Raw genomic sequence first — 26,537 nt, 5'->3', positions numbered from 1 at the left:
ATGCTCAACAAACTTGGATAAAGAGGTCGTTAGACTAATTAGAGAAAGCAAAATAAGAACATGAGAGAATAGAAAATAAGAATATATATATTTTAAAATTTTGATTTTGGAAAAATAAGAAAAAGTTCTTATAATTTATTATTATTATTAGAGTTTATATCTTTTTGGACCATGTGTTTTATTCTATTACCTGTTTGTACTTTGTGCTTTGTAAAATGGTTCAAATGGATCATGAAATCCGATTTTGATGAACAAAAAATTGAATATAACAGTACAATTGTTAGACAAAATAATTGTGTTTTTGTTCTGAGTTGTTAGTTTGGTCAATTATTTATAATTTTAGTTAAAAAAACTTTGATCAAAAATGGGTTTAGGGGTCTGTTTGACCCATTTTACAAAACAAAAAGTTCAAAAAATTATTTGTCAAAACACATGGTCCAAACAACTAATGAGACAAAACACATGGTCTAAAAATGTATAATCCCATAATATTTATATAGGTTAGATTTGCTTTAGGTTTTATGTAATGGTTTACGTTTACGTTTACGTTTAATTTTGATTTTTGTTTATTTAATTTATTTTTAAGTTTTAATTTGTTGTTTTTTATTTCAATTAAGTAATATTATACCCATATTTTGAGTATATTGGATGGTTCACAAGACTAGTTCCGGCAGAACCTTTCACTGAAGGACAATACACACTAAAGAACTAAGAGTGACTAAGGTGCATGATACGTGTGAAATTGTCTATTTCAAAGTCATTATTCCTCCGTCAAAATGCACTTAATTATTTATTTACAAGTTTTAATTACTTTAGTTTATGTTTTTAAGTGAAAAATGTTAAGTTGTAAATATTTCACCCGCAACATTTAACTCAGTAATACAAGTTTGGAACTTTAAGTTCAACTTTGATATTCTTCAAACTATTTTTTAAGACTTTTAAAACATGAAATTTATAATTTTTTTTTAGTTTTTTCATAATATTTAATCATCTAATTTTGAGTTATATAGAGACTTGGGACAAAAATATTGTTAATGGGCATTGAAGAATCATGAGGTTGTGGTGATTTCGTTTTATTGTAAAATTGTATGCCATTTGGTCGAAATTCCCTAAAAGATGTCGTTTTTTAAATTATTATGTCGTTTTACTAAAAAGTTTTGGTTTCCCAATGAATGTCGTTTTCTGTTATTTATGTCGTTGTATTACAAAATTGTCGTTTTCTTTTATTGATGTCGTGTTTTATGAATAGTGTCGTTTCTAAAAATTTTGTCTTTTTTTTTTTTTTTTTTAATTATAGTATTTAAAAACCGAGCATGTGCTTTTTTATTTTTATTTTATTTTTCTAAATTTTTCAGTGAGTGACTGCCCTATATATGTATGCACACATACTGCTCAAACCCTAAACCCTATGCTCTTACTTCAATTATCTTGCCTTTTAAGCGCCGCGCACTGAAACCCTAATTTAACATTAGCTGTAACTAGTGTAATCGTCGACTCAAGTGAGTTTCTTTTCGGTGTTTTTGGGGTTCTTTTATTTAACAAAGATGGATTCAATTTTTTTTTTCGTAATCGTAGAAAACATACATCGGGTTGTTCTTTAATATGATCAAGCTTTAACTGGATTATTGTTTTTCTATTGAAATTATTGCATTTCTGTTAAACCCTACTTCATATATGACATCTCCTCCTTCCTGCGTTTGAGTTTCAGAGTCTACTTGATTTTTAGCAGTTTAGAATCGTGGAGGTTCAAATGATGAATCTTTAATTTGGATGAATGCTTAGATTATAATGTCTGGGCATTTTGAATCATTTTTTATTGAATAGGAAGATCTGATGTCTCTCCTCGATTCTTTATATCTTTGCATTACAATTTCTATATGACATTCCAAATTCCAATAGTCATTTTCAATTTTTTGGGATTTAATATCCGATAATATTTGATTTTATCTTTGAAAATCAGACTTGCTGTGGATGATGAAATCTAAAATTTACAGTTATCCCTGTCTGACTTAGTGCTGATAACTTGTAATCTGACACAGTTCTTGCTCTTTTTGCTATTAATTTTATGATGCATCTCATATGAATTCTTAGCCGTTAGATTCATTTCCCGTTTCCTTGTATATAGTATTTTCAAACCCTAATTCTTATTAGCCATTTCCTTGGTCTTCTTCTTTCTCTGTTCTTAGTTTTTTCAACATGGCCAGTGATGCGATTCTATATTGCGACTGAAAGTGCAAGGTGTCAAACTTTGTATAAATGTCGAGATTCATGAACTAGGACGGTCTGAGGCTTTTTGTTTTTTCATTTCAACTTGTTTTTTTTAGTATTTTCGTGGATTGGAATTATTTTCCAATTTTTATTTATATAAAGGAAAAAAATTGAATTGCTGTGGGTGATGAGACTATAAATTTACAGTTATCCCTGTCTGACTTAGTGCTGACAATTTGTAGTCTGACACAGTTTTGATCTAATTAATAAATATAGATTTTAGTTAGTATGATTTTCAAATTAAATTTTATGCGTCATTTATTTTCTATTAATACTTCTCTAAGAAATAGTAATTTTATGGTAAAAAGGTTTAACTGAGGATGTATCTGCTTTAGGATGAACTTAGGATCGGAGAAGACTAACCATTATAAAATTTATATTTTATAATATTAACTTTTTGATCAAAAATATTTATTGAACTAGACATTATCAACATATAAATCTTAATACGTTTGTAATACAACAGGAATTATTATTTTTAGAATGGGATTGTGTTGTTCTAAGTTGCTGTAGAAATTAAAAAGGAACGAAATTACCGAATGATTGTCTGGGTTGAGTCGCGGATTAGGTCGCTTTCTTTAAGACGTTTGCGGCACTGCCCAGAATTCGTGCAAGCAGACTATCAGCCCCGTCGTTCCCAGGATAAAACAGCCCAGTCTTCACTGTGATCGGACCTCCACTGCACTGTAGAGACCCGTCGTAAACTACACCCTTAATAAAGACGTTTTTATTAAAACGTGGGAGAGGCATGGCAGTTACAACCCTGAAAAATCTGAAGAGATTAAGTCTTCAGTTTACCACTTATTAACCATGTTTTTATTAAATAAAAAAATATTTAATAAATAATTTTCTTTTAGAAAAAATAATAAGGTGCACACCAACCAGCCCGGTCGGACGGCGGTGGCGGCGCGCGTGTGGTGGTCAGGTGAGCCTTTGTGTGACTCCTCCCTCTCCCACAAAAGTGGGTACCCCTTGGGGCACAACCCCAAGGCTGAAGTTCACACTCTATATACCCTTACAAGAGAGTATTCTAAACCAATGTGGGACTCTTTCTCTAGGGAGTCATTAAAGCACCTTTTCTATTTTTAATAATTCATACTCTAATATATTAACAGTTCCAACAATCCCCCACTTGAATTATTTAAAAAAATATATTTTTCATCGAGCAGTAACCTAAGAACAATATGATTGAACATAAACAAAGGTATCTTTCGACTTGAACCTTTGCATAGTGAATGCAATTTAGAATATACTAGAGTGACACGTAGTTTTGAACTCTATCTCTAACATTGCACCACGCACAATCTTTCCAGGGTGTAGTCCAAAAGCCCGTGCTTTAATGGCCATGCACGTCTATCCCAGTATAGTGAACGCTCTAGAAATTTGCCCTAAATTTCATAGGAAGCGGCCCCACTTCCACATTCACGTAGGTGAGTCTATCAAGAGTACTCCTGTAGCTCAGTACTCCACTCCACATAGAGTATAGATCTCATTAAGAGTTTCGATTAACTCATCCTTATGTCGCTTCAGGAATTCATGCTTCAAGTTAACTTTAAGTAATAGCATGATTTGTCTCATATCACATCATAACTTGTTATTACCCATTGAACCTATTTCTTGGGATCTCCAGTCTATAGGTCGGGTTACCATCATGTGTGATTCATCATTCTAAGGGCAATAGTCCCATTCCTTTCGATGTTTTAAGGACTTTCTCTCTAGCTAATCCTTTCGTCAAAGGATCAGCTAAATTTTCATCAGTGCGTATATGATCCACTCTCACAGCTCCAGTAGAGAGGAACTCTCTAACAGTACTGTGCTTACGTCGTATTTGACGTCTTTTACCGTTGTAATAACGGTTCTGAATTTTTGCAATAGCCGCGGTACTATCACAATGGATCAACACAGCTGGTATCGGTTTTTCCCATAAATGAATCTCAGCTAGCAGGCCTCTCAACCATCCTGCTTCTTCACTAGCAGTAGCTAGTGCTATCATTTCTGACTCCATTATAGATTGAGCCAGAATAGTCTGTTTCTTAGACTTCCATGAAACAGCTCCACCAGCTATGCTAAAAATATAGCCGCTGGTTGCCTTGGAGTCATCTGACAAGGTGTTCCAGTCAGCATCGCTATATCCTTCAAGGACAGCGGGAAACTTTTGATAATGCAATCCAAGGTTCATAGTTCTCTTAAGGTACCTCATGACCCTTTCTATAGCATGCCAATGCTCAACACTAGGTCTACTAGTAAACCTGCACAATAGTCCCACAACATAGGCAATGTCGGGTCTAGTACAATCAGTGGCATACCTAAGACTGCCAATGATGCTCGCATACTCAGTTTGTCTTACACCATCACCAGTGTTCTTAAATAGCTTTACACTGGGATCATAGGGTGTACACGCAGGTTTACAGTTAAAGTAATTGTATTTCTTTAAAATCTTCTCAATGTAATGAGATTGATCCAAAGAAATTCCCTTTTCAGACCTAGTGATCTTTATACCAAGGATCACATTCGCTTCTCCTAAATCTTTCATGTCGAAGTTTTCACATAGCACAGATTTTACATTATTTATGACATGTAAGTTCGAACCAAAAATAAGCAAGTCATCTACATATAAACATATGATGGTGCAAATGTCATTTTCAGATTTATAATAAATGCATTTGTCACTTTCATTCACTTTAAAACCATGTGAGATAACTAGATTGTCAAACTTTTCATGCCATTGCTTAGGTGCCTGTTTCAAACCATACAAAGATTTATCTAATTTGCACACTTTATGTTCTTGACCATGGATCACAAATCCCTCAGGTTGGTCCATGTAAATCTCTTCTTCTAATTCACCATTTAAAAAAGCAGTTTTAACATCCATTTGGTGCACAACAAGATCATGTAAAGAAGCTAAAGCAATAAGCACACGAATAGATGTTATCCTTGTGACAGGTGAGTATGTGTCAAAGAAATCTACATTTTCTTTCTGTCTAAAACCTTTGGCAACAAGACGTGCCTTGTACTTATCAACAGTACCATCAGGTTTCAATTTCTTTTTCAGAATCCATTTGCAACCTATTGTCTTACATCCTGGAGGTAAATAAACTAAATGCCAGGTTTTGTTAGACTCAAGGGAGTCCATTTCATCATTAATGGCTTCTTGCCACAGGTCAGCATCTAATGAGGTCATAGCTTCTTGGAGGTTCGAAGGATCCTCCTCTAAAGTATATGCACAAAAATCAGAACCAAAGTCTTTAGAGACTCTAGCTCTTTTACTTCTTCTAGGTTCAGTTTCATTCCCCTCATGATGCTCAATGTCCCTAATCACAGGCATGTTACTAGATGATGCACCCCCACTATTTCTCAATTTAAATGGAAATCTATGTTCATAAAAATCAGCGTCATTTGATTCCAAAATAACATGGTCTTTCAAATCAAAGAAACGATATGCTTTACTATTAACAGCATAACCAATAAACACACATTCATATGCTCTACTAGCCAATTTTATCCTCTTAGGATCAGGAATTCTAACATATGCTAAACAACCCCAAGTTTTAAAATAAGAGATGTTTGGTTGTTTATTTTTCAAGATCTCATAAGGAGAAATTTTGCTTTTTGATTTTGGAACTCTATTAAGCACATAGCAAACAGTCAATAATATTTCTCCCCACCAATAAGATGCAGCACCAGAATTAAGCAAAATAGCAACAATTGATTCAGTAAATGTTCTATTCTTCCTTTCGGCTTTGCCATTCATTTCAGGTGAGTATGGTGCAGTTCTTTCATGTATAATTCCATGTGAGCTATAAAAATCAACAAACATGCTCGAATCATATTCAGTGCCTCTATCACTACGAAATCTCTTTATCTTTCTATTAAATTGATTTTCAATTTCAGTCACAAAAGATTTAAACATATCAAGAGCATCACTTTTATTTTTCATCAAGTACACATAAGTAAAATCAGAACAGTCATCTATAAAAGTGATAAAATAGCGTTTTCCATTTCTGGTCAACGTCCCATCAAGTTCACATATATCAGAATGAATTAAATCTAGAGGCTCAGTTTCTCTTGTCACAGATTTATGGGGTGTTTTTGTGATCTTAGCTTGGCTACAATAGTCACATTTTTCAAAATCATTTAAAGATAATTTAGGAATTAAGCCTAAACTACTCATATTCTTGATTATGCGCTTGTTAACGTGACAGAGTCTAGCATGCCAAGTATTAAAACTACACAGCATATAAGCAGAAGCATTCACTTTATTGACATCAACATTCAATTTAAACATTCCCTCAGTTGCATACCCTTTCCCTACAAATATCCCATTCTTAGTTAAAGTAAACAAATCAGCCCCTATAGTCTGTGTAAACCCCGCCTTGTTGAGAAGGTAGCCCGAGACCAGATTCTTTCTCATCTCTGGAGTGTGCATGACTTCCTTAAGAATCACAGTTCTTCCAGAGGTAAACTTTAATTCCACATCACCAATACCAGCAACAATCGTAGTGTGCGAATCTCCCAGCAACACTTTCTTATCCTCAGTAGCAGCAATATATGTCTTAAACATATTCCGATCATAGCAAACATGGCGAGAAGCGCCAGTGTCTACCCACCACCCTTCTGATCCACCAACAAGGTTGATCTCAGATATCATAGCCGTGAAAGGCTCTTCAGTTGTCAGGTTAGCCTGCGGAGCAGAGCTTGGCCTGTTCCTGCACTTGCGTGCAATATGACCTGGTCTGTTGCAAACAAAGCACAGAAATGGAGCAGGTTCATTCTTATTATTAGGGGGTTTTGCTGCTGTCTGTTTTGGTTCCTTTGATGGTTCCAATTCTGAGTATTGTTCCGAGGTTGATTGTTGCGGCTTGAGTTCTGCTTGCGATTCTGATTTTTGAAATTTTTCCCATTGGGTTTCAGAACCGCAGTGGACCTTTTGTTAGTGTTGTTGTTGCTGGATACAACAAGCACTTCTTCTTTCTGGTCCTGTTTACGAGCTTCCTCCTCAATACGAAGGCGAGTGATCAGACTTTCTAGTGAAAATTCTTTAGTTTTGTGCCTGAGAAAATTTTTAAAATCTTTCCACGCAGGGGGCAGTTTGTCAATAATCACAGCAACTTGAAATTGTTCATCTAAAGACATACCTTCAGAAATTATTTCATGAGCGATTTTCTGAAGTTCATGAGATTGGGCTTCCACTGACTTGTCATCGGTCATCTGAAATTTGAGGTAGCGACTGACAGCGTACTTCTTGGTTCCAGCCTCCTCAGTGTCATACTTCTTTTGCAGTGCGTCCCAGATTTCCTTGGCATTTTGGTCAGAATTATAATAGTCATACAAGTCATCAGATAAACCATTGAGAATGAAATTTTTGCATAAAAAATCATTTTCGACCCAAGCATCTAAAGCCTTAGTTTGTTTCTCTTTTTCATCGTTGTCTTCCTTTTCAGATACAGTAGGCTTATCAGTAGTGAGAGCGGTGTTAACCTTTTTGATTGTGAGGAAAAATAACATCTTCTGTTTCCATCTTTTAAAGTGGTTACCCTCAAAACGAAATGGTTTGTTTATGTCTACAACACCAGAGTTATCATCGGTAGTCATGGCAGAAACTAAACGTCTTAAAATTGTTGTTCTAAGTTGCTGCAGAAATTAAAAAGGAACGAAATTACCGAATGATTGTCTGGGTTGAGTCGCGGACTAGGTCGCTCTCCTTAAGACGTTCGCGGCACTGCCCATAATTCGTGCAAGCAGACTATCAGCCCCGTCGTCCCCAGGATAAAACAGCCCAGTCTTCACTGTGATCGGACCTCCACTGCACTGTAGAGACCCGTCGTAAACTACACCCTTAATAATACTACTGCTCCGATTTTTTCTTTAATCGTAAAGAGAGTTTAATTTTTTTGTGAAAAGAGATGATCCTTCTGAAAAGTAATCGCACCTTTATAAAGAAAAATCAATTTTTTAATTAACGGGAATAAAGACGTTTTTATTAAAACGTGGGGAGAGGCATGGCAGTTACAACCCTGAAAAATCTGAAGAGATTAAGTCTTCAGTTTACCACTTATTAACCATGTTTTTATTAAATAAAAAAAATATTTAATAAATAATTTTCTTTTAGAAAAAATAATAAGGTGCACACCAACCAACTAGCCCGGTCGGACGGCGGCGGCGGCGGCGCGCGCGCGTGTGGTGGTCAGGTGAGCCTTTGTGTGACTCCTCCCTCTCCCACAAAAGTGGGTACCCCTTGGGGCACAACCCCAAGGCTGAAGTCCACACTCTATATACCCTTACAAGAGAGTATTCTAAACCAATGTGGGACTCTTTCTCTAGGGAGTCATTAAAGCACATTTTCTATTTTTAATAATTCATACTCTAATATATTAAAAGTTCCAACAATCCCCCACTTGAATTATTTAAAAAAATATATTCCAACAGATTGTCTTAATGTTATCTGTAGTTAATATATCATCTCATCATATTTGTCAAAAAAAAAAAAATCTCATAGAAGCTTTTTTAAGTGCGAGACGTTTTTCTTTTGACAAGTAAAAGAATTATAATTTAAAGCTTTTTTTAAATGATGATGTATACTATTTTTAACGTAGGTAAGACATCTCCAACCAATACATCAAAACAAACCTCAACTTCAAAAATGCCAAATTTTCCTCTCAAGCACTATTAATTTGATTCAAGGGTTAAAATTACCCATATATCCTAGATCTAATTAATAATTACATATGTATCCTTTATTAAATATATTAATTCAATTATTCATATATTAATTTTTGTTAGTTTTAATTTTTAAATATATGTGATTTTTCATAAATATGGTTTTTATGTTATTCCTATGAAAAATATTGGATTATATTTTTCTTAATTTATATGGGAAAAGTTCCTAAAGAAAATAAAAAGTAGAAAGTCTAACTAACTAAATATAATAAATTTGATTAGATTAAAATTATGACCTAAACTAATTTTTATACAAAAATATGAAAAACTAAAACCATAAGTTTATCTCAAAAAAAAAAAAAAAAAACCATAAGTGAAAATTTTTAGAAAAAATCATAGAATAATTTTTTTTGAAAAAAATTTATATTTTTGCGAATTTTATTAAAAAATTCATATAAAATGTTATTCTTTCTAAAATATACACTAACATTATAAGAATTATTTATACAACACAAAAATTAATATTTTTTGGGAATACAATAATATTAAAAACATGAAAAATTAACAATAATTAAAAAAAATTACAACAGCAAATACAACAAACATTTGTTTATTTATATTAAATGTAATGTTTATTTAAAAAAAAATATAATGATTAATTTTTATAATGTAGCAATTTAAGTTAAGTTCATTAATATTTTTTATTGATTTAAAATCATTACTTAATTATATATTAATGTTAATATATACAATTATTATTAGTTAAAGGGTTTATACTTTTTTGGACCCTGTGTTTTTTCTCATTACCTGTTTGGACCATGTGTTTTGACAAATTACTTTTTGGACCATATGTTTTGTAAAATAGTTAAAATAGAACCATAAACTCAATTTTGATGAAGAAAAAATTGAATATAACAACACAGTTTTTAAGCAGAATGATTTTATTTTTGTTCTAAATTGTTAGTTTAGTAAATTATTTGTGATTTTAGTTGAGAAAATATTGACTAAAATTAGGTTTAGGGTTCTATTTTAAGTATTTTACAAAACATAGGGTCCAAAAAGTAATTTGTCAAAATACATGGTCCAAACATGTAATGGAAAAAAACACAGGGTCTAACAAGGTATAAACCCTTAGTTAAATCATTTATTGATGATTAAAAGAAATTAAAAAATTGATATTCTTTTTTTAATTAAAATTTGAAGTGAAATTTGAAATAATGATTGGAGATGAAACAATAATTTGAAGTGAAAAATAAAGGTTAGAGAAGGCCTAACGTCAATAAATGATAAAAAGACACATTGGAACAACTATTAAGTGAGTTAAAATTATTTTTTTTTTTCTCTTTATAGTAATTAATTTTTTGTTTCTTTCTCTTTTCTTTTTTAGAATTTAAATGAATAAAAAAATATTTTTTAAATGTTGTAAAGAAAATATAAAAATGAAATAAAGGTGATATTATGGTATAATATAAATGTTTGGTTTGTCACAAATTTCTCCAATGTATATTTGTAAAAGTATGCAAAATTTAAATTTTGGTCATTTGATATTTATTGGAAATATATAAAAAGTAATAATTTTTTTAATATTTTATTGTTGATATTAAAGATAATAATAAAATAATAAAGTAAAAAATCTAATAATAAAAAATATATAAAATAAATAAAAAAGTGTAGTATTAATAGTGATGTAACATATAGGGATGCATCACTAATTTATCATATTATTTGACAAGTTCTAAAATTTTGATGATATATTTGGAAAAAATAGAGTGTAGCATGTCCTCTTAGAAGGTAGAAAGTTCTAGTTGAGTGTTCAGCTGCACAAAATAGAAGTCCTAGAGCTCTTTCTCTTTGTTAAAGAAGAAAAGTGGGAGGAAGGAAAGATTTTGGGAGAGAAGTGAAGGGAAGTTAAAAAGTGGAGTGGTTTGGTAAAAGTAAAAAGTAGAGTAGTTTGCCAAGAGAGATAAAATATAAAGGAAAATTAGAAAGAAAAAAAATTAGGTGGCAAATATTTTCCCTCTAAATTATCGAGAAATGTGAGGAGAAAACGTGTAATTTTGTAGAAGATGATTATATGCTAAATTAACATTCAAAAGTTGAGTGATGTAAAAGTAAGTGTCAAAATATTTTTTTCACTTGGTTGCTGCACTTGGTTCAATTGTTATTCCTTTGAAACCTTACACTATATAGACTTTAAGAGCATTCTCAATGAAAGAGGTAAAATATTTAATTTTTTATAATATAGAGAAAAAATTGTTAAATAGTCTTTCAATGAGTGATGTAAAGTTATATTTTCTTACTTAAATGAATAGTATTTATTTATATGTAGTGAAATACTATTTATCAAGCTATAAATATTTTATTATTTTTTATAAACTTTTGTATATATATATATATGAGTGTGATGCTATTATATTTAATTATTTTATTTATTAAAATGAGTAAAATATTTTGAAAAAATATAATATTTAAATGATGTAGAGAAAAAATAGAGAAGTTGATATATGGTATAATGTAAAAGTTTGATATAAATTATAAAAAAAAATTGTTTTGGTGATGTATTTTGTAATACATTTTCTCTATAATATTTAGCTAAAACTCACAAAAACACAATCTATCAGCTTATTTATACATATATTTATAATAGCTATACATAAACTCCAATTAATCCACATCTACATTTACATAACATTTACATATCCTTTATATAATATTTTAATATTATTATTTTTCTTTATAAGCTTTCTCTCTCCTATTTAGTATATATATTTATTTTTTATTTTTTCTTTTTTAATTATTTTATTTTACTTTAATTAATAAAATATGTTTAAAGATATAATATTTAAATGATGTAGATAAATATATAGAGAATCTGATGTATAGTATAATGTAAAACTTAGAAGTAAAATAGAAAAATGTATGTTTTTTAGAAGTATTTTAAAAGATGCAATAGAGCATCCATTGTGAGTGCTATAATAGAGCGAGCACAAATTGGCAGTTCCAAGTGATGTTTGAGCGTTTTGGAATCCAAAATTCAATTTAGTTCCTCAAGAATGACATAGCTAAGGGGACTAAGGGCGGCCATGGTCTCCCATAATTTTTTTTTTATATTTTTGTATATTATATTAAAATATAAATTAATATAAATATATGTAAAAATGTATATTAGCTCCTTCTAAAATTAAATAAAAAATTATACATTTTATATTAGTATAATTTTATTAAAAAAAAAAATGGCCCCTCAATATTTTAGTCTTGACTCCATTATTTGTTCAGTCTTACTCTTTAACAGAAATCTAGCTGAATTTAGCATGCCAAATGGTGAAAAATAATACAGGATTAAAGGAGAAAACTTGAAATTTGGGAAGTGAAAGAAACATGATTTAAGTAGTGCACACCAGAATCTCATGATGTGCATCATGATGATACTTCTTGATCTCCCTATGTGTACATTCACTTACACTAATTGTATTTTACTAAACAATACCAAAATTCACACTTAGCAAATTTCAAAATCATTTTTAATGCTCGTACAGCTAGCAGCAGATTACAAAGTAATAAAATAATCAATTATTTTAAGTGAAAAATAAAATAAGTTTATAAATATATTAAGAAATTATATTTTTTAAACAAATACTTTATTTGTCACACTTTAATAATAAAATTTTATTTCGGTAAATCAATATTTTTATATAATATTTTAAAATAAAAAATAATTTTAAGTAAATAAAATGGTGATAATACTATCTTATTAAAATTAATTTCTACCATAATTTTGTATTTTTTAAATCACATAAATATAAATGCAAGTAGATATTTAAACAAAATACAAAAAAATAAAATGATATATAGTGGAAATTAGATTCTGTACCTATTTTAAATGATCCACTTTAATTTTTACCCACTATTTTTAACTTTTATTTTAGTACCAAAATTTTCAATTAATGTACCCATTATACCCCTTCAATTACATGTTTTTTTTTTCTCCTTAAACACACTACAATTAGAATGTATTTCAAATTTAACTATAATATGACACATATAATATACATTACAACAACACTTAGAATCATGTGCTCAAATAAGGGTAATTTAGGAAATCTCATGATAATAATGGGTAAAGTTCAATTAAATATATTTAGTGTCTAATTTTAGTTAACTACTCCTAAAAATGAGTAGTTTTCAACTTTTCCCTGATATATACCAGCATTTAATACAAAAAACAATGGTAAAAGTATGAGAATTGTTAAGGGGTATCACTGGTGTCCAGACACCACAAAATTGTAGCATATTCTTATGGTTGCAATTCAATATCGAATCCAATTTATTTGAATTTAATAAATATTATGATATCTATTAATCATTATTGTCACCTTATTCAACTCAAAGTCACATATAACAACACTCTAAAAGTATTTAGGCCCATGAGTTTCTTATAAACCAGTAACAATATATGAAACAAAGTTTCTAATCAAACAAAAACACGAGAAAGAAACATGATTGAGTGCTATCAGACCTTCCACTGATCTTCGAGTAATCTACAAAAACAATCATAGATTTAAAACTACAACTCATACTGTCACCCTTTATTATTCTTAAGTCTCAAGAGCTAGGGCACAACAAAATCAATTTCAACGAAAAGAAGACTAAAAGTCAAACTTAAAGAAAGATACCTCACTAAAATGGCAATGAACGAACCATAGCATTGTGAGATATTGACTTTGGCAACGACCAAAAACGTTGACTAAGAGCATCTCCAGTGTTTGCACTAGGCTACGATGCCAATCTTGGGAACAATGCAAAATTTAATATTTTATTTAATTACTGTGACTTTGACTATAAATAACAAATGAAAAACAAAGCAACGTTGCCAACAGTGGGCAACGTTGCCAAAAATTAAGATTAAATATATATTATTTTTGTTGACTTTGAACCACTTTAACACAAGCATCATTTTTAGCCACGACCATTGCTGATGCTCTAAGAAGCACTATTGGAAGCTATAAGTGACTATGAAACTCATCTAGGGTTTTATTAAAAGACATTTATGTCTCGATAAAAGTAAGTGTGGAATGAAATTAGTATTCCACTATTTCTTAGGTGATGCAAAATTGGGTGCACACGGGTCGGATTTTCGAGTTTCGGGTGCATCGGGTTTGGGTTTTGTGGGTTTCGGGTGAAGGAAAGTAGTACCGAATTCTATCAAAAAATTTCGGGTTTTGGGGTGGTTTTGAGTATCGGGTTGAGTTTGGTCGGGTTTCGGGTGAGATTGGTCCAAAAATGGGCTTTGGGCCGAAAATGGGCATTGGTAAAAAAAAATCAAAAAAACCATTTTTTTGACAATTTTTTTTAATTTATTTTTGTTTTTCACATATTTTTTTAAACTTTGTTGTTAGTTTTGTAATGTTTATTTTTTTTTTACAAATTGGGCCTTAGTAATTTTTTTTTAAAAAAAACATTAATTTTTTCAAATTTTTTTTTTTAGTTATGTTCAAGTTCGTGTAACACCCGAACCATGTTGGGTTCGGACCGGATTTCACCCGAAGTCGATTTTGCAAAAAAATCGGGTTTTCAGGTTGCAGGTCAGGCGAGTTTGCGGATTTTTCAGATTTTTCGGGTCAAATGTTCACCCCTAATGCAAATTAGACTAAAATAGTCAAATGTGATTTTCATTGGAAAGTCTAAAGTAACTTCCGGGAAAAGGCGGCAAAAGTACTAAATGTTTAATAAAACTTGTCATTTAGTACCCAATTTTTTTCGCGAGAAAAGTACCTAATGTCAAGTTCTGTTTGCATTCATCGTTACCTGCTTTAACGAAGTTGATTGGCAGCACATGTGGCGTATTATGATTGATCCACTTTATATATTTTTAAAAAATAAATTTGAAAAAAGAAAAATTTATAAAATACATTTACATTTTTTTTAAAACATATTTAAATCAATTAAAAAAATTAAAATCAATCTCTATCTCTCTCTCCCATCTCTCCTCTCTCTTGTTTCTGCTTCTCTTCCTTTCTTATTTTTATTGCTCGGCGAATTGATCTATGGAGCTTGGTCAGGGTCCTTGCAGGTGGCGACGAAGGCAGACGAGGTTGTTGAGCATACGCAATCGAGAAAGAGGCGGGCGAAACTGACCACGCTTCTCACGGCAGCGAAAAAGATGGCTGAACTCGACGGCCTGGGGTTGTCGTGCATTTGCGAAAAAGAGATTTGTATGCATCATGGTTGGGGTGGTCGAAGCGAGGGGCATCAATTGATAGGTAGAACCGCCATTGTTCGAGCCATGGGGAAAAAAAGAACGATAAAAAACAATAGAAGAAAGAAGAGAGGCTAACATCTTAACTATTAAAATTAAATTGTTTTTTTTTTGCTCTAGATCTGAGCTTTTTTTTATAATTGAAAAAATCAACAGAACCCCAAAATTATATGACTGCTGATGATGATGATCTTGTGTATATACATGGTCGAATCCCCAATAAGGTTAGTTTGGGGGTTATATCTAATTAACATATTATTAATGATGTTGGAAGTGCTTCAGTGGATGTTGTAGAAAGAAAGTCGTTGACGTTGATGACCACATTTCTAATTTATTTAATTTTATATTTACTTCATGTTATCCCTGATTTCCGCCTTTGACACGTGGCATGACCCAACGGGTCTGTGGACCCTCAAAAGAGTTCCGGGCCCATCCTGAGCCCAATGAACGGGGAAGGAAGGAACCCTAATAGCCTAAACACTATCGAGCCCAACAACATTCAATGGGCGCGAGCATAATGAAGGAATCGGGACTGAGATGCAGGCTCGACTCATTCTTCCCGGCAACGACCTACCTACATCCTCCGGGATGCTAATTAAGGTGGCAAACTAATTGTTCATTGGAAACATACCTTATCAAGAATCCAGGGGAGATCTCCAGCGTCACGATGTTTGTAATGCCCCAAAATCCCTAATGAAGTTTAATGGTTGGATTAGAAGGTCGGGAGGGCCATAATTGATTTATTATGCCATTAAATTATTATATGCATGTTTATGTGAATTATATTATTATATGTTGATAAACGCATGCATGTGAGTCCACATTTCATCATAAAGGCATTTTGGTAATTTGGCCCATTGAGGGCATATTTGTATATTTTCATGCATGTTGGTGAATTATGAATAAGGCCACATTATAATGTGGATTTGTTCGAGCTTTTCGGCATGAGACGATCCTTTAATACAAGTTAGCGGTTTGGTCATAACGGGGTTGATTTCGGGGCTCGGAGTGAGTCTCGGGGTAATTTGATGATTAGAACATTACCGGGAATTCAAGGGTAATGAGATATGATTTAATTAGTATTTGAGAATAATGGGAATTGGAAGGCATTAATTATGATCAACGAGATAGACAGGAAATGATGACTTTGCCCTTGGGGGCTGTTAAGAAGTGAGATAGGCTTGGGGGTATTTTGGTCTTTTGACTTAAGGTTATATTCATCAAGTGGATGGTTGTAGAAAGCTTAAGAAAAACAGAGCCATTTCCTACTTCTCTCACGATCATCATTCTCCTTCTCCTTCCTTTGAAAATTTGAAGCAAGTTTGGGGATTCAAACTTGGAGATTGAAGCTTGAGGTTTTAGGCTAGTGTTCAGCCATTGAAGATGATTCAATTCGAGTTTAAGGTAAGGTTTTAGTTCAATTTTCTGGTTCCTTGCTCTGTTTTTGTGTTAATTTTGAGATTTGAGTTTTGATCATAAGAATGGGAATTTGATGAAGTTTTGAATGGTTTAATGCTAAGGTTTTGTTGGATATAAGGTGGATAAGTTGTGGTAATAATTGGAAGCTTTGCTTTGTGGTATTGGAAGTGTTTTAATATGCTTTTGAAATGAGTTCGAAGAGGAAAAACAGGGGTTTTTGGCCGAGTTTCAGGTGGGGCCGCGGCCCAAGCTTTATGAAGATGAAGGGTGGTGCTGAAGGGCCATTGTGCCGCGGCATGGGGATGGCTGGCCGCGGCGTGTGCTGATGGCTGGAAGGTGGGCGCCTCTGTTTGGGGAGGCGGGCCGCAACATGGGGGAAGGCTGGTTGTGACCCTTAGTGGCATTTTGGGCAGAATTGTGTTTTTAGCGTGAGGATTCAAACCTTAGGCCTCGGGATCATTCCTACTACCCGGTTGAGTAGGATTCAACGTCCCGGATGCTAAGTCTTGGACCATGAACTTTTTATTATTCATTTTATTGATGGAATCCCATAATTGGTTATGACTAGGTGACCGCCAATGAACTAAAAGGCTGATTGTTCTCAAGGGTCATTCTTTTTCTATTTCTCGCTCGAACTAGAGGTAAGAAAATTGCACCCCATATGTGACATGCATGGTTATTCATGAGGCATGTTGAGTGTTTAAATGTGGACATTGATTGCATATCAAATGCTTAGCAAATCTTGTTTACTTGTGAATGGTACTGACTTATTAATCAGAATCGGCAATGGTGTCAGTATTAACTACGAAGCTACGATTTACTAGTCAAGTTCGGCAGTAGTACTGAGCACTGGTCGTATGGTATTGGCTTAAGAGTCAAAACGGTTTTAGCGTGTTTAACGTAAGCCGAAAAGATTAGATCTAATCGACATAAGCATTGAATGACTCATCATGAGCATTAATGCCTGGCCGACCTAATGTTCGATGAAAAACAAAAGTGCTTGTCTAGTCTAATGGCTAGTTACTTAGAGTCAGGGCCAGAAGGCCCAGGTGACTGCATCGTCACTCGCCAGTCACTCATCTGGTTTAAGTTAGTGACTCTGTAATGCCCCAAATTATCCGATGTGGTTTAATGGCGGGATTAGTAGGCCGGGAGGGCCATACTTGTTTAATTAAGTCGTTAAATGATATTATGCATGTATATGTGAATTATATTATAATATGATGCTAAATGCATGCATGTGGGTTCACATTTTAATTACAGGGGTGTGATGGTAATTTGGCCCGTTGATGGTATAATTGTATATTTGTAAGTATGTTGATGATATATGTTGAGACCACATTATAATGTGGGTTTGTTCGAGTTATTTGGCATGAGACGATCTTGGATTATTGATTAGCGGTTTAGTCACAACAGGTTTAAGTGCGGGGCTCAGGTTGAGTCTCGGGGTGATTTTAATGATTAGAACGTTACCGGGAATTAAAGGGTAACAGGATGTAAACTATTGGTGTTCGGGATTATTGAGAATAGCGGGAATTGGAGAGCGTTAATTATGATTAACGAGATAGGAGGAAAGTACCAAATATGCCCTTGGGAGCCTTTTTAGAAACTATTAATTGACCTAGGGGTAAAATGGACATTTCACCCCTAGGATAGATAAAACCATTGTTGGCTGAAAGAAGGTAGTAAAAACAGAGCAAGTTTTTGAGTTCCCCCATACCTTCTTCTCTTCATCTTTCTTTGTGATTTTTGAACCAAACTTGAGGATTCAAGCTTGGGAAGCAAGCCTTGGGAGTTTAGGAGTGTGTTCCTCCATTGAAGAGTATCATAAGATGAGCTTTGGGTAAGTTTTCAACCATAGAATTCTCTGGTTTGCCCTGTTTTGGTTTTGTTTTGCAGCTGAGATTTCTAGGGTGAATTCTTGGTTTTGTTGGGAGTTTTGGCTAGGGTTCCCATGCTTGAGATGTTTGGGGTGTGTTAGGATGGTTTTTGGGTTCATTTGGCATCAAGAATGGGATTTGGAAGCTTGGGAATTAGGTTAGAATCGAAGGAGTTGAAGAAGGTCGATTCAGGGGAGTGCTGGTCTGGAGGTAGCGCTATAGCGCCCACCCTAGGGCGCTACAGCGCTCCTCAGGAGGCTTTTTGGCATGTTGGTGGTTCTGAGTATAGCGTTGGGGCGCTAGGGGTTGAGCGCTGTAGCGCTACCCTGTTCCTTCTAAGTCCCGTTTTGTAACGCCCTGGATAGCCAAGACCGTTACCCTGTGTGTTTATAAAGTGCCAGACTTGTTAACCAAGTCATTTAAATGAAATCGTGTTACTGAAACTATAAAGGAACTAGGGTTAAAAGCGTTTTGGTCTCAAAAGTTACGTTATCATTAAGAAACATTGTTTATTTATACGGGATCCCAAAAATATCAGTTTAACGACCATTTACAAAAGTTACAAGGTTCAAATACATTAACCAGCCATACTAAGGAAAAACAAGCAGTTAGGTAATCCCTGTCCTGTCACACTCCTCGACCATGGTGATCGAACAATTGGCTATGTACATTTCACCTCGGAGCTCTCCACCTCAGGCTTGGTCCAGCTTGCCCTTGCCTTTACCTGCACCACGTAGCACCCGTGAGCCAAGGCCCAGCAAGAAAACACAACAACAACAGAGCATGAACAATTAACAGTCAAGTCAATAACTCACATTGCACCACATAAACTCAGATATAGCATCATCCAATATAATCAAGTATTCCACATACTAGGTATTTCAGTTCATAACATTTACAACTCACAAACGATAACCAGGCCTAGCGCCCTCAGGCTGCTCCCTCTGTTATCCCGTTGTTCTTGGCTACCAGTGGCCAATCCGCGCCCTGTGCGCTAAAATCATGTACGGTACCCTTAGACCGTTTTTACATGTCCCATGGAGTAATACCAACATTGACACGATGCCACTCTCGGGAGCACTTAGTCCCATCACAATCATACAATCGAATGCAGTTTTCTTACCTTTCAATTTACTAGTTTCTGATGCCACGAAGCCGCGAGCATGGTCCTCTACCCCGAGCCTCTCCGAAGACCTAGTCACAATGCAAATGAAATATCCTTTGTCACTAATCAATCCAAAACTACTTCCCGGAACCATTCCCACACTCTCGGAACCCCCATATCCCTAAAACAATGCATCGAAGACATCCCCCGAACCCCTGGAGCAAAGGCTCAAAATTGAAAATTCTAACATCCTGAAATTGGTCTAGCGCCGCGGCGCCCAGCAAGTTTGAGCCGCGGCGCCCAGCAAGTCAAAGAACTTGCTCTGCCCAGAATCAGCCTTGCGCCGCGGTGCGCTAGAACAGCACCGCGGCGCTCCTTCGCAAGCCCAGAATTCTGGGTTTTTCCCCTGCGTTTTCCCGAACCCAAAATGCTCCAAATCACCCCAAACTTATACCTAAGCCTCAAAACCAACTCAAAAACCCAAATAAACCTTTCAACAACCTACAAACATTATAACCTAGCTCAATTACACAACCACCCACAAAATTCACACTTAAATTTCAGTTTCAAATCCTTGAGCCAAAGCTTAAGAAAAGTGCCAACCAGCCCCTTTAGATTCTTAAACTATAACAGCTATGAAAATTAAACATGATACACCCTTACCTCAGTCAAGAACCCAGCTTGAATTCTCCTTAACTCTAGCTTCAAATCATCTTCTCTTTTGGATTATTCCAACTCTGAATTCATGCAAAACCAGCCACCAACTTGCTTCAATTTATGCTTATCCTCTAAAAACCAAACTTGAAACTTAAACAAATCTTAAATAAATCTTTACCTCTGAGTATTCTTGGCCTAAGCTTGATTGATAGCTTCAAACCTCCCTTGATTCACCTTCCAAGAGCCAAATTCAGCTTCCTCCTTCTCTTTTTCTTCTGCTCTATATCTAGGTCTCCAAAATTTAGCATAAACCAATTGCCCAAAGTATTATACGTGATTGCATTTTCCTTGGCTGAAACTTATCTAGACCATTGCCAAAAGTCCACTTTATCCCTCCACAATTATCCCTTTCTAACTAAACCTCAAGGGCACACTTGTCCTTTTACTAGCTTTACAATTTTACCACTTTCCAGCAAAACCTGTTACTCTCTATGGTTACTAACAGTTATGCAGGTTACCAAATCATCAGTTACCACTATCTAGCTTTCTAGGACCGTCTCGGCACGTGCATCACATTGAAGTCACCGCACCCACGTGGTACAAATCACATATCATAATTATCACTTAACATAATACACATAATCATTTAACATGCTTAAAATCATAATCATGCATCTTAATCATAAAAATCACACATAATTCCCATTATGCCCTCCAGGCACACTAATCAAGGCCCTTAAGCCTTATTAGTGAATTCGGGTCGTTACACGTTTTGAGTGTTTTTAAGGGTTTTTGACTTGGGGTTTCAATCCTTAAGGCCCGGGATCGAATCTACTCACCGTGTGGGCATGTTTCGAGGTCCCGAGAGTGGTGCTTAGGTTAAGACCCTATTATTGTGGATTCTCATTAATGGAGGTTATAATTGGTTGTGATTAGGTAACCGCTAAGGAACTAAAAGATCGATCGTTCTCAGGGGTTGTCCTTATTATACTTCTCGCTCGAACCTGAGGTAAGAAAACTGCACCCTGTGTATATGTGACATGTGTGATTTTACTGAGACATGTTGGTTGATAAATGTGGACATGGATTGCATATTAAATGCTAATGAATGTTGATTACTTGTATATGTATTGACTAGTTAGGGACACTGACCTAATGAGTCAGAAAAAGGCACAGCGTCAAGAACGCCGAGCCACATGAAGATTAGATCTAATTGATATCAGTGTTGAATGGCTCTAAGGCATTAAAACTGGACCGACCCTAAGGTCGATGAACTTATAAGCGCTTGGCTAGTCTGAGACTAGTTATTCGGAGCCAGGGCATATGGCCCCGATGACTGTTTGTCACATGGCTAGGGAACGCTGTTCCAGGGTTATGACTGTAAGGTCATGGGGAAAGGTTATGTTGGTGACTATTCACCATGCACCTATCCTGGTCAAACTTATGAAAGGCTCACTTATCAGTTAAGCCCGAGTGACCCTAATGTCACATGGATAAAGGGGGCTGTACCCACATTTGTGACTTTTGCGACTGTCACCTATTTGTTTGGACTGTTGGTCCTGAATGATTATTACGATCATTGTTGATATTATATCATGTTTTATTATGCTTTTCTTGCTGGGCCTTGGCTCATGGGTGCTATGTGGTGCAGGTAAAGGGAAATAAAAGTTCACCCAGCCTTGAGTGGAGAGCTTAGGTGGTGATGTGTACATATGCGGCCGCTTGACCACCACGGCCAATGCGTTCTCAGAGGAACTAGGGGGTTTACCCTATATTTTGCCGCTTAGGTCAGCGGGATTGTAAATTTGAAATTGTTATCCCCATTTCCTGCAGGGGCTTTGGGCCTTCGCCCTGGCCCACGGTCAGAGGACCAGCTCGGCATATGGGCCCGGCCCAAGGTCCCTTGGTTTGAATATTGCCCAAGGGGACTGGTACGGACCAGGGACTCCAGATTGGGCCCATTGGAGGGGTCCGAAACGTCCCTCCGGGTTCGTCCTCAGCAAGAACGGTCCCGGCGATGTCCAGAGCGCCCGGACCGTCGCGGCCTACGCGTTCCTGTCCCGGACCCTGGTGTTGTCCATGCCTATGGTAAATGGAGCGGGCCAATGGTAAACGGACCTGGATCACTTCCTCCCCGGTTGAAGGGCTAAGCGTCCAGGATCCTGAAGCCGCCTCATTTCGCGTGGGCATTGTCCCCCACTTTTCGCCTGCAGAAAGGGTCGCCTCGGGATTGCTCACTGATGTGTCAGGACTGCGCAGCCAAGTACCCTGACTGGTCTTGTCTCCTGAATCAGCCTCGTGACTCGAAGTGGTCAGAGCCAAAGCGTCGTTTTGTCGGGCGAGGCCTGTGTCTCAGGTCAACCAATTGGGCCTTAGCTGGTTTGAATTTCGTGTATTGTATACCTTTTTGTATTGGGCCTCCACCAGATAGGCCCCTTGTACCCATTTCTCTGATGGGCCCGGGTCGGATCCGGCCCAGACCCGGGATTCCCCCCAGCTTATAAATATAAGCTGTAGAATAATGAAAAAAAAGAGGAGAAAAAGGAAGAAAAAACTCTGTTCAGAGATTACTAGAAAACTCCATTGAAAAAGCTTCTTCTAGCTCTAATACATAGACTCGTGGACTAAGGCTAGTTAATGCCCCAACCACGTAAAAACCCTGTGTCGATTTTATACTTTCATTATTATTATCAGCAAATATTATTCATTGATAGAGTTGCCGAAAATCTCGGTTAACAGAAATAGTAATGACCATTTTGTACTGAGAACAACTTGTAAATGTTTTGATTAGCTCTGCAGAGCAATATTTAATGAAAAATATCCATTCCTTTTTATTAATTTTCCACCTTAACCTGTTAATCATACTTAGAGCACGTTTTTAACCAAAGGACTCGGGTGGCGGGTCAAATTTCTGGTTCACCGTAACTGTTCTGGGGTAACCAGGGCGTTACAGACTCTATGGTCACTCATTTGGTTTAATTAGCGACTCACTCATCTGGTTTAAGCTAGTGACTCCATGGTCACTCATGTGGTCTACATTAATGACTTACACATCAGTCACTTATCTGTTTAGGGCTATAAGCTTTGTATGATTATTATAATCATCACCTGATATTATATATATGCAGTAATGAGTTTTCTTGCTGAGCCTTGACTCACGGGTTCTATGTGGTGCATGTAAAGGGAGAGAAAAGCTCACCCAACCTTGAGTGGAGAGCTTAGGTGGCGATGTGTACATATGCGGCCGCTTGACCACCACGGCCAAGGTGTTTCTCAGAGGAACTAGGGGTTAACCTTATTTTGTCGCTTAGGTCGACGAGATGTAATTTTACACTGTAATGACCGTTTTGGATTGTAAATAACTTGTAAACGCTTTTATGGGCCCATATACAATTTTATATTTTAAATAAAATATATCCTTTCATTTTGATCAAGTTTTTCACCTTAGCCTATTAATAACACCTAGATGCACATTTATAACCAAATGACTCGATTAGCGAGTTAAGCACGATTCAAAGCTCATAGTAACAGTCTTGGGGTAACCAGGGCGTTACAATGTCCACCTTGGCAAATGAACCCGGGTCCTGGGGAACAAACCAGGACTTCGGTAAATGAACCAAGACATTAGTAAACGAACCCGGACCAGATGTCCAGATTGGGCAAGCCTAGTTTTCCCTGATGCTGACTTGTCCCCACGAAATCCGGCAGTTGGTCTCCTCAACTAACCTATAGAAGAAGGTATGCACAGAATGTACATTATTCCTAGGAAACAGTACTGCCATTACTCTGACAGATCCTGTCCCCATGATCCCTTTAGTAGCCCACGCGGACTAGTTCGTGCTAACATACAATGGGCAGCTGTAAGTGTAACACCCCACGTCACTATGGCTGCTTCCTGGAATGACGACTGGCCCTACAAACCAACAAGAGTCTTTCCAGCGTACTTTGTCCTCACTCGCACGCTTCCTGAGAAAACTTCCCAGGAGGTCACCCATCATCAGATTGCTCCAAGTCAAGCACGCTTAACTTTGGAGTTCTCAAGTGATGGGCTACCGAAAAGAATCGGTAAGCAAAAACTCTACTGAACTTGTAGAAAAACTCCATTATCAAAACTCTCTAAAGCCTAATATTAGTAACTCGTGGACTAAGGCTCATTAACGCCCCAACCACGTAAAAACTGTGATTGTTCATCTCTAATTCTTTCTTTCCAGCTCTTATTTCATAATATATTTATAGTTTCCGAAAAACTCGGTAAACACTTTAATATTTTAAAGTATTTTAATACTTTTTTTCTTTTATAATGAATTACTTTGATTTTTTTGAAAAAAAAATATAAATTAGACCAATTATAATATGCTACATGTCCAGTCAATTAACTCCGTTAGAGCGGGTACCGACGAATGCAAACAGAACTTGATATTTGGTACTTTTTCCGAGAAAAAAATATTGGATACTAAATCACAAATATTGTTAAAACATTATGTACTTTTGCCGTTTTTTCCCCGTAATTTCCAAATGTTCTTTCAAAAACAATTTTTTCTTGTATCTTTCATACGTATTGGTAAAAAAACTTAGTAGATTTCACTTAAATCATTCATAAAGTCTAATTTTTAGGACAAGACATGGCAATGAAGAAAAGTTATCAAATGAGAAAATAGCATAATGTTAATGTTATTAATAATCACAACACAAGATATAAAATAACCTGCCACAAATAAGCCAGAGAATTTGTATCAAAATTTATTCTATAAATCCTCTTATGTTTATGATTTCAATATCCAAATGTAAACTTTTTATTTTCTTTGGAGTTGTAATTTAATTAGTGATAACGTCAAGTTTCAGCAGCATAAATAGTTTTTTTTAACAAAATATATAAAAATACACATGAAATTTATTTAAGAGTACCACTATAGTAGTGAGTATTTTAAATCACTATCTATAAGTACTTTTAGTATATTCAATATATGGATAAGTTCCAATTGTATTTTTCACGGTGTGTATAATGTAGTTATAAATGACTCCCCACAAATTTTTAGGTTATTCTGAATAATTTAGAATGTCAAAATTAGGATTCAAACAGCTTGTAACACGCGTGCGTATTTTAATATTTATACGCACATGCAATAAGCTATTTGAATCATGATTTCGACATTCTAAATTATCCAGAATTTTCTTAAATTTTGTTAGAGATCCCTTATAACTACTGTTTGGGGGATAAGGTTAATAACATTGGTTTTGTATTACAACTCAAAACAATAATAACAAGTAATCTAGCTCTAATATAAGATAATCACAACGTAGATAAACACAAATAGGTAAGTGTAGGGTGAACCTTTCTTGAAGAACAACATTCAAACACAAAATCACAAGTCTATGATTTTATGTGAATCACAAAAGTTATAAGGCTTGACATAAATGAAGATTATTTGTTGTCCAAAAATCTCTATTTCTAGCCTTCTCCATGGAATTGCTTGAAGCTACTACAATAGAATGAGAATGAGATTCACAAGCCTTGATCTTTCATACAAGTCAAGCTTTCTTGATGAAGATCTTGGATAGAACTAGTAATATTGAAAGCTAGAGAAAGAGAGAGAGAGAGAGAGAGAGAGAGGTGAGTGATCAAGTCACCAATTAACTCAAATGAACCATTTAAATAATATATGAACCTCATTAGACTCAACCAATGAGATTATGACATTTTAATTTGAATTTTGGAGGGAAAACACGTCACTGTACGGATTTATACGGACAACCCAGGTGATGCGTCGTCTGGTCTACCATTTTGTGGCTGAGAGATGCTTCGCCTCCCAGAGGCGACGCATTGTAGATGGCACTGACTTGGCTCTCCAAGAATTATCTCAAAACATCCACAAATGCTCCTAAATTTTCTCAGTACTCTTATATACTCTAAAGAAACACTTTGGACCCAAAAATAATATTTATAAATGTCTATACCGAAAGTCAACTCTCACATGTTGACTTTCGTGAAATCGTTATGGTTTTTGCACCTTTTCGTGTCTAACCAATTTCACCATGTATTTAACCAATCATAACAACTACATTATACAACTTAATGTAAAAAAATAAAGTTGCAACTTATTCATGTACCGAAAATATTAAGGAGGTGTTTGGTATGAGAGTTTGGTTTGGTGGGAATGAGAATGTCAAATCTAACCCATGTTTGGTAAATTTATTTTTAATGGCTTGAGAGTTTGTGTTTCCAAGTGAGTTCTATTTTTTTGCTTGATTTGAGGGTAATCTTAACCCCTTTAAATACTTGAGTTTCACATTCCCT

General features: G+C 35.1%; 1 long non-coding RNA gene and 4 other non-coding genes across 5 annotated transcripts; all 5 read left to right on the top strand.

The window, feature by feature from the left end:
* Nucleotides 1-1,313: 1,313 nt before the first annotated feature.
* LOC133793765 (uncharacterized) lies at nucleotides 1,314-2,426 on the top strand. Its single transcript, XR_009874940.1, has 2 exons — nucleotides 1,314-1,499; nucleotides 2,187-2,426. It is a non-coding gene; the product is annotated as an uncharacterized LOC133793765 (long non-coding RNA).
* Nucleotides 1,762-1,837, top strand: LOC133799182 (small nucleolar RNA snoR64a). Its single transcript, XR_009876376.1, has one exon. It is a non-coding gene; the product is annotated as a small nucleolar RNA snoR64a (small nucleolar RNA).
* LOC133799167 (small nucleolar RNA R38) lies at nucleotides 1,964-2,041 on the top strand. Its single transcript, XR_009876363.1, has one exon. It is a non-coding gene; the product is annotated as a small nucleolar RNA R38 (small nucleolar RNA).
* Nucleotides 2,200-2,290, top strand: LOC133799183 (small nucleolar RNA snoR20a). Its single transcript, XR_009876377.1, has one exon. It is a non-coding gene; the product is annotated as a small nucleolar RNA snoR20a (small nucleolar RNA).
* Nucleotides 2,385-2,462, top strand: LOC133799168 (small nucleolar RNA R38). The gene has a single exon (XR_009876364.1). It is a non-coding gene; the product is annotated as a small nucleolar RNA R38 (small nucleolar RNA).
* Nucleotides 2,463-26,537: the final 24,075 nt, after the last annotated feature.

This window comes from Humulus lupulus, chromosome 8, assembly GCF_963169125.1.
Source record: "Humulus lupulus chromosome 8, drHumLupu1.1, whole genome shotgun sequence".
Lineage (NCBI taxonomy): Eukaryota > Viridiplantae > Streptophyta > Magnoliopsida > Rosales > Cannabaceae > Humulus > Humulus lupulus.
This window is presented reverse-complemented; position numbering and strand designations above follow the sequence as displayed.